The 8,995-nt window shown below is 43.4% G+C and overlaps 1 protein-coding gene across 12 annotated transcripts in view; it reads left to right on the top strand.

The window, feature by feature from the left end:
* The first annotated feature begins 7,820 nt into the window (after nt 1-7,820).
* CELF1 (CUGBP Elav-like family member 1) overlaps nt 7,821-8,995 on the top strand; it is a 71,091-nt gene continuing 69,916 nt past the window's right edge. For all 12 annotated transcript variants that reach the window (XM_069471374.1, XM_069471352.1, XM_069471358.1 and 9 more), the window contains exon 1: nt 7,821-7,935. The gene's annotated coding sequence lies outside the window, so the exon portion shown is untranslated. The remainder of the gene's footprint in view (nt 7,936-8,995) is intronic.

Below are 8,995 nucleotides of genomic sequence, written 5' to 3'. Positions count from 1 at the left end.
GTTGTGCAACCATCACCACAGTTAATTTTAGAACATTTTCATTGCCCTAAAAAGAAACCCCACACCCATTAGCAATCACTCATCATTTCTTCCCAACCCCCCGGCCCTAGGCAACCACTAATCTACTTTCTGTCTCTATAGAATTGCATTTTGGGGGCATTTCAAATATTAAATGGAATTATACAATATATGCCCTTTGTAGCTGGCTTAAACTATTTTCAAGGTTCATTCATGTTGTAGCGTTTATGAGGACTGTATTTATTTTTATTGCCAAATAATAGTCCATTGTATGGATATATCACATTTTGTTTCTCCATTTATCAGTAAATGGACATTTGGATTATTTTCCTTTTTTTTTTTTTTTTTTTTTTTTGAGACAGAGTCTCACTCTGTTGCCCGGGCACTGGGCTAGAGTGCCGTGGCATCAGTCTAGCTCACAGCAACCTCAAACTCCTGGGCTCGAAAAATCCTTCTGCCTTGGCCTCCTGAGTAGCTGAGACTACAGGCATGCACCACCATGCCAGGCTAATTTTTTCTATATATTTTTTTAGTTGTCCAGCTAATTCCTTTCTATTTTTTTTTTTTTTTTTTCAGGAGAGACAGGATCTCGCTCTTGCTCAGGCTGGTCTCGAACTCCTGAGCGCAAACAATCCACCCGCCTTGGCCTCCCAGAGTGCTAGGATTATAGCGTGAGCCACTGCGCCTGGCCACCGTCATTTCTTTAACCAGTTCCCTATTGATAGATAGCTGGGTAACTTCTACCTTTTTTTTACCAATAACAAATATAGTTGAATGAGTGCAGAGACCCTGTCCAACTTATTCATGACTGTAATCCCATTGTCTATCCCAATGTCTGATATAGCTGTCTAAACACTAGCTGGTTGAATCAAAGAATGCTACAGAAAATGCCTTTGTATACACTTCATCCACTTGTGTTTCTGAAGGAAACATTTCTAGAAATACAATTGATGTATCAAAAGATATGAGTATCTTCTGAAGAGGGTCACAGGGAATTTTTTTTTTCCTGAAACAGAGTCTCACTCTGTCACCAGGGCTAGAGTACAGTGGCGTCAGCCTAGCTCACAGGAACCTCAAACTCCTGAGCTCAAGCAATCCTCCTGCCTCAGCCTACCGGAGTGCTTGGATTACAGGTATGAGCCACCATGCCCAGCCACAGGGCATTTTTTTCTAGCTTTGTTGAGTATAATTGATACTCACTAAACCACACATATTTAAGATATACACTTTAATACATTTTGATGTATGTATATATTTGTGAAACCACTGCCACAATGAAGATAATGGAACATAACAATCATCCCCAAAAGTTTTCTCAGGCCCCTTTGTAATTCCATCTTCCCACACCTTTTTACCCCCTTAGCCCATTCCCTGACAACCACTAATCCATTATTGATTAATTAGCATGCTCCAAAATTTTATATAAACAGATGTGAATATTTTTAACTTTAATGATTATTTTTATTTTTATTTATTTATTTTATTTATATTTTAAATTTAGTTGCCCAGCTAATTTTTATTTTTAGTAGAGACAGGGTCTCACTCTTGCTCAGGCTAGTCTGGCACTCCTACCCTCAAGCAATCCTCCCACCTGGGCCTCCCAGAGTGCTAGGATTCCAGGCACCACACCTGGCCTAATGATTATTTTTAAATTTCCCTCCAATATGGCTATATCTTTATACACTGAGAGGGCCTGTTTCTCACAACCTTATCAGCCTTTTAAATTTAGTTATTTATTTTCCAATCTGACAGTATAAAAAATCACATTGGTTTAAATATCTTTAATTATTAGAGAGTTGAGATTGAACATCTTAGGTTTAGTGGCCATTTGTGTTCTCCCTATGAATTGCCTGTTCATCTCCTTTGCCCATCTGTCTAATGGGTTGTTTGTTGCTATTCTTCCTAGCCATAGAAAGTGCACAAACTGAAAGTGTATGACTTGAACAAATTTTACATATTTATACACCCATGTAACCACCACCCAGATCAAAATATAAAACATTCCTATACCCCCAAAAGCTTCCTCTGTTCTCTCCAGTCAATAATCATTTCTCCCTAGCAAAGGTAACTTTTATTATTTTCACTTGTTCTCAAATTTTGATTAAATGGACTTGTACAAAATATGCTCTTTTGTTTCTTTTTTTTTTTTTTTTTTGAGACAGTCTCAGTCTGTTGCCCGGGCTAGAGTGCCATGGTGTCAGGCTAGCTCACAGCAACCTCAAACTCCTGGGCTAAAGCAATCCTTCTGCCTCAGCCTCCCGAGAAGCTGGGACTACAGGCATGCACCACCATGCCCAGCTAATTTTATATATATATATTTGGTTGTCCAGCTAATTTCTTTCTGTTTTTAGTAGAAACAGGGTCTTGCTCTTGCTCAGGACAGGGGTGAGCCATTGCACTCAGCCCTGTGCTCTTTTGTTTCTGGTTTGTTTTGCTAAATATTATATCCATGCAATTCATCTCTGTTGCTATATGTAATAACTGTTTGTTCCTTTTCATACAAGTATAATGGACTACTATATGAGTAGTGCATTAGGAGTATATTCCATAATTTATCATTTCCAGTGTGGGCTATAATTATTATTAATATAATAAACCTGCTACAAACCATTCTTTTGGTGGAAAGAAGCAGTACTCATTTCTGTCGGGAGTAGAATTGCTGCATCATAGGGTATAAGTTTGTTTAGCTGCTTAGCTTTAGTGTAATAGATAATGTCAAAAGGGTCTTCTACAGTGATTGTACAAATTTTCACTCCTACCAACAAAATACAAGTTCAGAACAAAAGGCTTCACTGCAAATCTCAGTAGGGAAAAGATGGTCTCTTCAAATGGTGATGGATCAAGGGGATATACAAATGAAAAAAATGAAAAAAAAATACTTGACCCCTATCTCATAGCATATACAAAAATTAGATACAGATCTTACTCTTTCACTCAATCTTAATCTAATCACTCAAAAAGTGAAAGATTAAAACAACAGAGGAGAAAATTTTCATGACCTGGGTAAACAAAAATTTCTTAAACACAACATGGAAAGTAATAACCATAATATAAGGATTGATAAATGGGATCTTGTTAAAATTAAGACCTTTCATTCATCAAAAGAAATCATTAAGAGAGTAAAAAGCAAGCCACAGACTGGGAGAAGATATATGCAATACACGTATCTGACCAGGAACTTGTATGTGAAATATAGACTGGGCACAGTGGCTCAAGCCTATAATCCTAGCACTTTGGTAGGCCAAGGCGAAGGATTGCTTAAAGCCAGGAGTGCAAGACCAGTCTGGGCAACATAGCAAGACCCCTGTCGTTACAAAAAATACAAAAATTAGCCAGAAATGGTGGTGTGCACCTGTATTCCCAGCTACTCGGGAGGCTGAGGCAGAAGGATGGCTTGAGCCCAGGAGTTTGAGGTTGCAGTGAGCTATGATCTCATGACTGTACTCTAGCCCAGGTAACAGAATGAGAGCCTGTCTCAAACAAAATAAAACAAAACAACCCCCCGCCATATATGAAGGACTCCTACAAACCAATAATTTTTAAAAAAGACTTGCAGTAAAAAAAAAAGGTGGGGGGGAAAGCCTGAGCAGGCAATTTGTAAAAGAGAATATCGAAATGGTCAATAAACATATGTAAAAAGTGATTAAAATGGGGGAAAAAATTTTAAATACAGTAACATACCACTATACTCCCACTAGCATGACTAAAATGAAAAGGACTGATAATACCAAGTGAAGATGTAGAGCACTGTTTACATTTCAATATATATTGTTTTTTTTCTCTTTCTGTCAACATAGTCTTTAACAAAGGTTGGATCACATTTTTTTTTTTTTTTGAGACAGAATCTTGCTTTGTTGCCTGGGCTAGAGTGAGTGCCATGGCATCAGCCTAGCTCACAGCAACCTCAAACTCCTGGGCTTAAGCGATCCTACTGCCTCAGCCTCCCGAGGAGCTGGGACTACAGGCATGCGCCACCATGCCCAGCTAATTTTTTCTATATATATTTTTAGTCGGCCAGCTAATTTCTTTCTATTTTTAGTAGAGATGGAGTCTCGCTCTTGCTCAGGCTGGTCCCGAACTCCTGACCTCGAGCAATCCACCCGCCTCAGCCTCCCAGAGTGCTAGGATTAGAGGCGTGAGCCACCGCACCCGACCAAAGGTTGGAACATATTATATCTATTAATTTAAAAGATATTTTATTTACTAAGCTGGTAGCATGAACATTTTCCCACAATTAAACATTTTTCTCTATCATTATTTGAGATTATGTATAATATTCTAGGCTATGGATATACTATACTTTATTTAATGAATCTCCTTTTGTATCAAATTCTATGCTATTTAAACAATGTTATAATCTCTACCCTTCCTTATCCATGAATATTTTCTTAGGATAAATTTCTAGAAAGGTAGGTAAAATTTCAAATTCCTCCAGAGAGATTATTTGAATTTTATTACCACTAGCACTTGGAGAGGACTGTTTCCCTGCACCTTTATCAACACTGGCTATTTTTAAAACAAATCTTTATCTGTAAGGCAAAAAATGAAACAGGAAGCTTTACATATTCCTTTTAATCTCATATCAGGGTTTGTTTGTTTGTTTTCTATTTTTGGATTGTTTAGTATTTTGTCCACACTGCTAAAATCCTTTTAAGTTACAAGACCTATTTGTGTTCTTCATGTAATTATTCTTCCCCCCAACTTTGGGCTAATCTGCTGTGGCCTTCCTTGGTAACTAAATGCACGAGTGACACTAGTATCCTGCAAGGATTCCTCCCCTGCAAATGGGAGGCCAAAGTAAAGAGGCAGATACAATAAGGGAAAGTTTTTGGTTGCCTTCGAATAAATACCGATTGAGCCAGACACTGTGAAAAGCACTGGAGATACAAGAGAATAATATGACAGGCATGATCCCTGCTCTTATTTAGCTCATGGGCAGGTTTCAGAAAGTTTCTAAAGGCTAAACAATTCATTCTCTTTCCATATCTTGCACTTAGATATGCCTATTCTTTAATTCAACAATATTTATTGAGCACCTAGTATGGATTAGGCATCATCCAGGCCCTGAGAATAAAGCAATAAAATAAAAAAACAGACAAAACTCCTTTCCCTATAGAGTTTACCTTCTGGTGGGGTCAACTGCAAATAAAACAAGTGAAATACTAATGTACAAAATATATATACTGAGGCCGGGCACGGTGGCTCACGCCTGTAATCCTAGCACTCTGGGAGGCCGAGGCAGGAGGATTGCTTGAGCTCAGTAGTTTGAGACCAGCCTGAGCAAGAGTGAGACACCGTCTCTACTAAAAATAGAAAGAAATTAGCTAAACAACTAAAAATAGAAAAAATTAGCCGGGCATGGTGGTGCGTGCCTGTAGTCCCAGCTACCTGGGAGGCTGAGGTGGGAGGATAGCTTGAGCCCAGGAGTTTGAGGTTGCTGTGAGCTAGGCTGATGCTACGGCACTCTAGCCCAGGCAAGAGAGTGAGACCCTGTCTCAAAAAAAAAAAAAAAATATATATATATATATATATACACACACACACACACACACACACACACATATATATACTGAGTTAGATGATGGTAAGTGTTTTCGATAAAAACAAAGGAAGAAAGGGGGATTGGAAGCATGGTGTGTGCGTGTGTGTGATTTTAAATAGGGTGGTCAGAGAAGGGAGGGCTAAGAAGGTGACCTGAAGGAGGGGAGGAAGTGAACCATGTGGATATCTGGATAATTCTGTGGAGCACAAAAGGAGACATTCTCTGCTTGAAACATTTCTATAATCTATGGCAGCTGGGAGACAAATATAAAATGGTAATGTTTGTGACAATATTCTGTAAACTATAATGGTTTATAAATACAGGATGTTTTCAGTCAATTACACATAAAAGTATTAACAAGACCATATATCAGCATTATTAATGTACATAAAACTACATGGCACAATTAAGGAATATGATAACGTACAATGTAGGGGCTAATTGTTCTGGTCTATATGGTACTAGAAAAACTGTGATTAGTTTTTTTTTCTTTTCCAAAGGGAGAAAGAAAGATGTGCTTCCAACCTTCCAACACATGGGAAAACTCTTTTTTTTTTTTTTTTTTTTGAGCCAGAGTCTCACTCTGTTGCCCGGGCTAGAGTGAGTGCCGTGGCGTCAGCCTAGCTCACAGCAACCTCAAACTCCTGGGCTCAAGCGATCCTCCTGCCTCAGCCTCCCAAGTAGCTGGGACTACAGGCATGCACCACCATGCCCGGCTAATTTTTTCTATATATATTTTTAGCTGTCCATATAATTTCTTTCTATTTTTAGTAGAGATGGGGTCTCGCTCTTGCTCAGGCTGGTCTCGAACTCCTGAGCTCAAACGATCCGCCCACCTCGGCCTCCCAGAGTGCTAGGATTACAGGCGTGAGCCACCGCGCCCGGCCATGGGAAAACTCTTGAGGCTTCTGCTTGGAGCCCACTTTCTTTTTCTTTTCTTTTCTTTTTTTTTTTTTTGGTGGTAAGGTTATGTATAATCAGTATTTGTGGGTAAGTTTTCTTTTCTTTCTTTTTTTTTTTTTTTGTTTGAGACAGGGTCTTGCTCTGTTGCCCAGGCTAAAGTGCAGTGGCATCATCGTAGCTCACTGCAACTTCCAACTCTTGGGCTAAAGGATCCTCCTGCCTCAGCCTCCCAAGTAGCTCAGACTATGGGCACACACGCCACCACTACACCTGGCTAGTTCTTAAATTTTTTGCAGACAGTCTCACTATGTTGCTCAGGCTGGTCTTCAACTTCTTTTTTTTGTTTTGTTTTTGTTTTTTTCTTTGTAGTTTTAAGATAAGCATTGTGACCATATTCAACTTCTGGCCTTAAGATCCTCTCGCCAGAGCCTCCCTTTAAAGTGCTGGGATTACAGGTCTGAGCCACCGTGCCAGGCCCAGAATTTTCCTTCTCAGTCTGCATTTCACTGTCTCACAAGGTCTAGAACCTATGTAATAAACAATGTTGGTTTAAACTACAGTAACAAATTGTACTGTTTGCATTCCATTTAGCCCCAGGAATTCCCGAGTAACTTTGAAGGAGGTCTTTAGAGATGTAACCTGGGCTGTTACAACATTTTTTTTTTTTTTTTTTTTTTTTTTTTTTAGGAAAAGCAGATTAAGGCTCAGCAGTCTCTTAATAGAATCCTTATGAGCTTCTGGCGTCGCAGGGATTTTTGCCCGGTTGTGCGTACACCCAGATCATCTTGCTTAAAGGCACTCCCCTAACTCTGAAAGCTGGCAACATACATATTCCCCAGCCCAGCAAAGGGAGGCCTGCATGCTGTTGCTTGTCGGGGCCAAGGCAAAAAAGGAGGGTGTGTCATGTGCCCAACGCTGGCCAAGCACCATTCACTCCTTCCTTCCTTCATTCATCAAATATTTTATTATGCGCATATTCAGTGCCAAGTAGGGGAGCTTGCTTGCCCACCAGCGTGACCCAGAGCTCCTGTGGGTGCGGCATGCAGACTCGAGAACTTCAGATTCCCAGGCCAGGATCTTCCCTCCAGCAGAGCTCCGAGACAAAGAGATGCGCCCCTGCAGCTCCCTTGGCCCCAGGGGCTTCGGCGCGGCTGCTTCTCCACTCCCCAGCCGGAGGGGGCGCTGCAGCGCCGGGCGCTCAGATCGGCGCTGCGGGCCGCGCCGCGGTGGTACGTTCCCACTCGCCGCCCTCCTCCTCCTCCTCCTCCTCCTCCTCCTCCTCGGCCCTCCCCGCCGGTGGTAGGTGCCGGAAGTGCCGCCATTTTGGGGTGTTCTGCTCTGGCGGCAGAGGCAGCGGCGGCGGGACGCGGAGGCTCCCCCGGGACTCGGCCTCAGCAGCGAGGCGGCGGCAGCGGCGGCTGCGGAGGCGCAGGCAGCAGCTGAGGCAGCGGTGGGCTCAGGTGCAGCCGCTGGTGAGTGCGGCGGCCGCAGGATAACGGGTCAAGGGAGGGAGGGAGCGAGCGAGGGAGGGAAAGGAGGCAGGAGGGAGGCGCCGCGGGGCGGGTCCGGTTCGGGCGGCCGCGGGTCACAGGGCCCTCCGGGCGCGGCCGCTCCTCGTTCCCCGCGCCCCGGGGGCAGGGCCACTGTCTTCTCCCGCGTGTCGGGGTCCTCGGCTTCCCAGGTCCTGCCACGCTTGCCCGGCGCGTGCCCCAGTGCCCAGGGAGACCCGCCCTCCTCGTGGCCTTCCCCCCTCTTCCCGCGCCCTTTACCTTCATCCTCTGGTCCCAGAGGGCTTCGTTTCCTGCCCAGGGGCAACTCCGTCTTACTCTTCTTTCCAGCTGGTGTGCCGGACGCAGGCTGCCTGCCTGGGACCCTATCCCTGCCCCTGTCGCCCCACGTGTTCTTAGTGCCCACCCCTGGGGGTGCCCCAGGATCCCCGCCCCTAGAGGGCAGCGCTTCTCCGGAGCCTCGAGAGCCCCCTGTTCCTCGACCCACATCCTCTAGGGCCTTGGCTTGCCCTCCCCCCACATCAGGTGCTCACCCAGTCATGGCCTAGTAGCAGGGCTGGAATCTCACACCGGGAGCGTGGGGAGCACATTCAAGCGCTTTCTTCTCTAGGGACCTGGCGGGTGGTGTCTTAGTTGTGGTGGTCCTCCGGGTAGGATGTTGTTTTAATTCTGTAAGACCATTGCACATACTCTAAGGAGCTTCTCACTGGTTTAGGCTCATCCCCACTGTTGAGGGGAATGTGGTGAGATTTTATTTGGAGGCTGTTTTAGCAAAATGGAATCTCTTTCTCCTCAGCAGAGTTAATGCTGTAGGTTTATTACCCTCGAGGAAAAAGGCAGTGTAACAGTTTTAAAGAGCACGGAGTGCTTTATAATTGTCTGCAGTGTAAGAGTTTACAAATACCCAATGAATCCTTTACAGCAACTTCACCTTTCAAAGATCTTTTCACTGTCTTTGATTCTCTGTGAATTGGAGAGGCTGTATCACCTTTTCCACAAGTGTAGGTAGCTTCTTTTAGAGTGC

Source organism: Eulemur rufifrons, chromosome 6 (assembly GCF_041146395.1).
Source record: "Eulemur rufifrons isolate Redbay chromosome 6, OSU_ERuf_1, whole genome shotgun sequence".
Lineage (NCBI taxonomy): Eukaryota > Metazoa > Chordata > Mammalia > Primates > Lemuridae > Eulemur > Eulemur rufifrons.
Note: the sequence above shows the minus strand (reverse complement) of the source record. Positions and strands in the feature narration are given on the sequence as shown.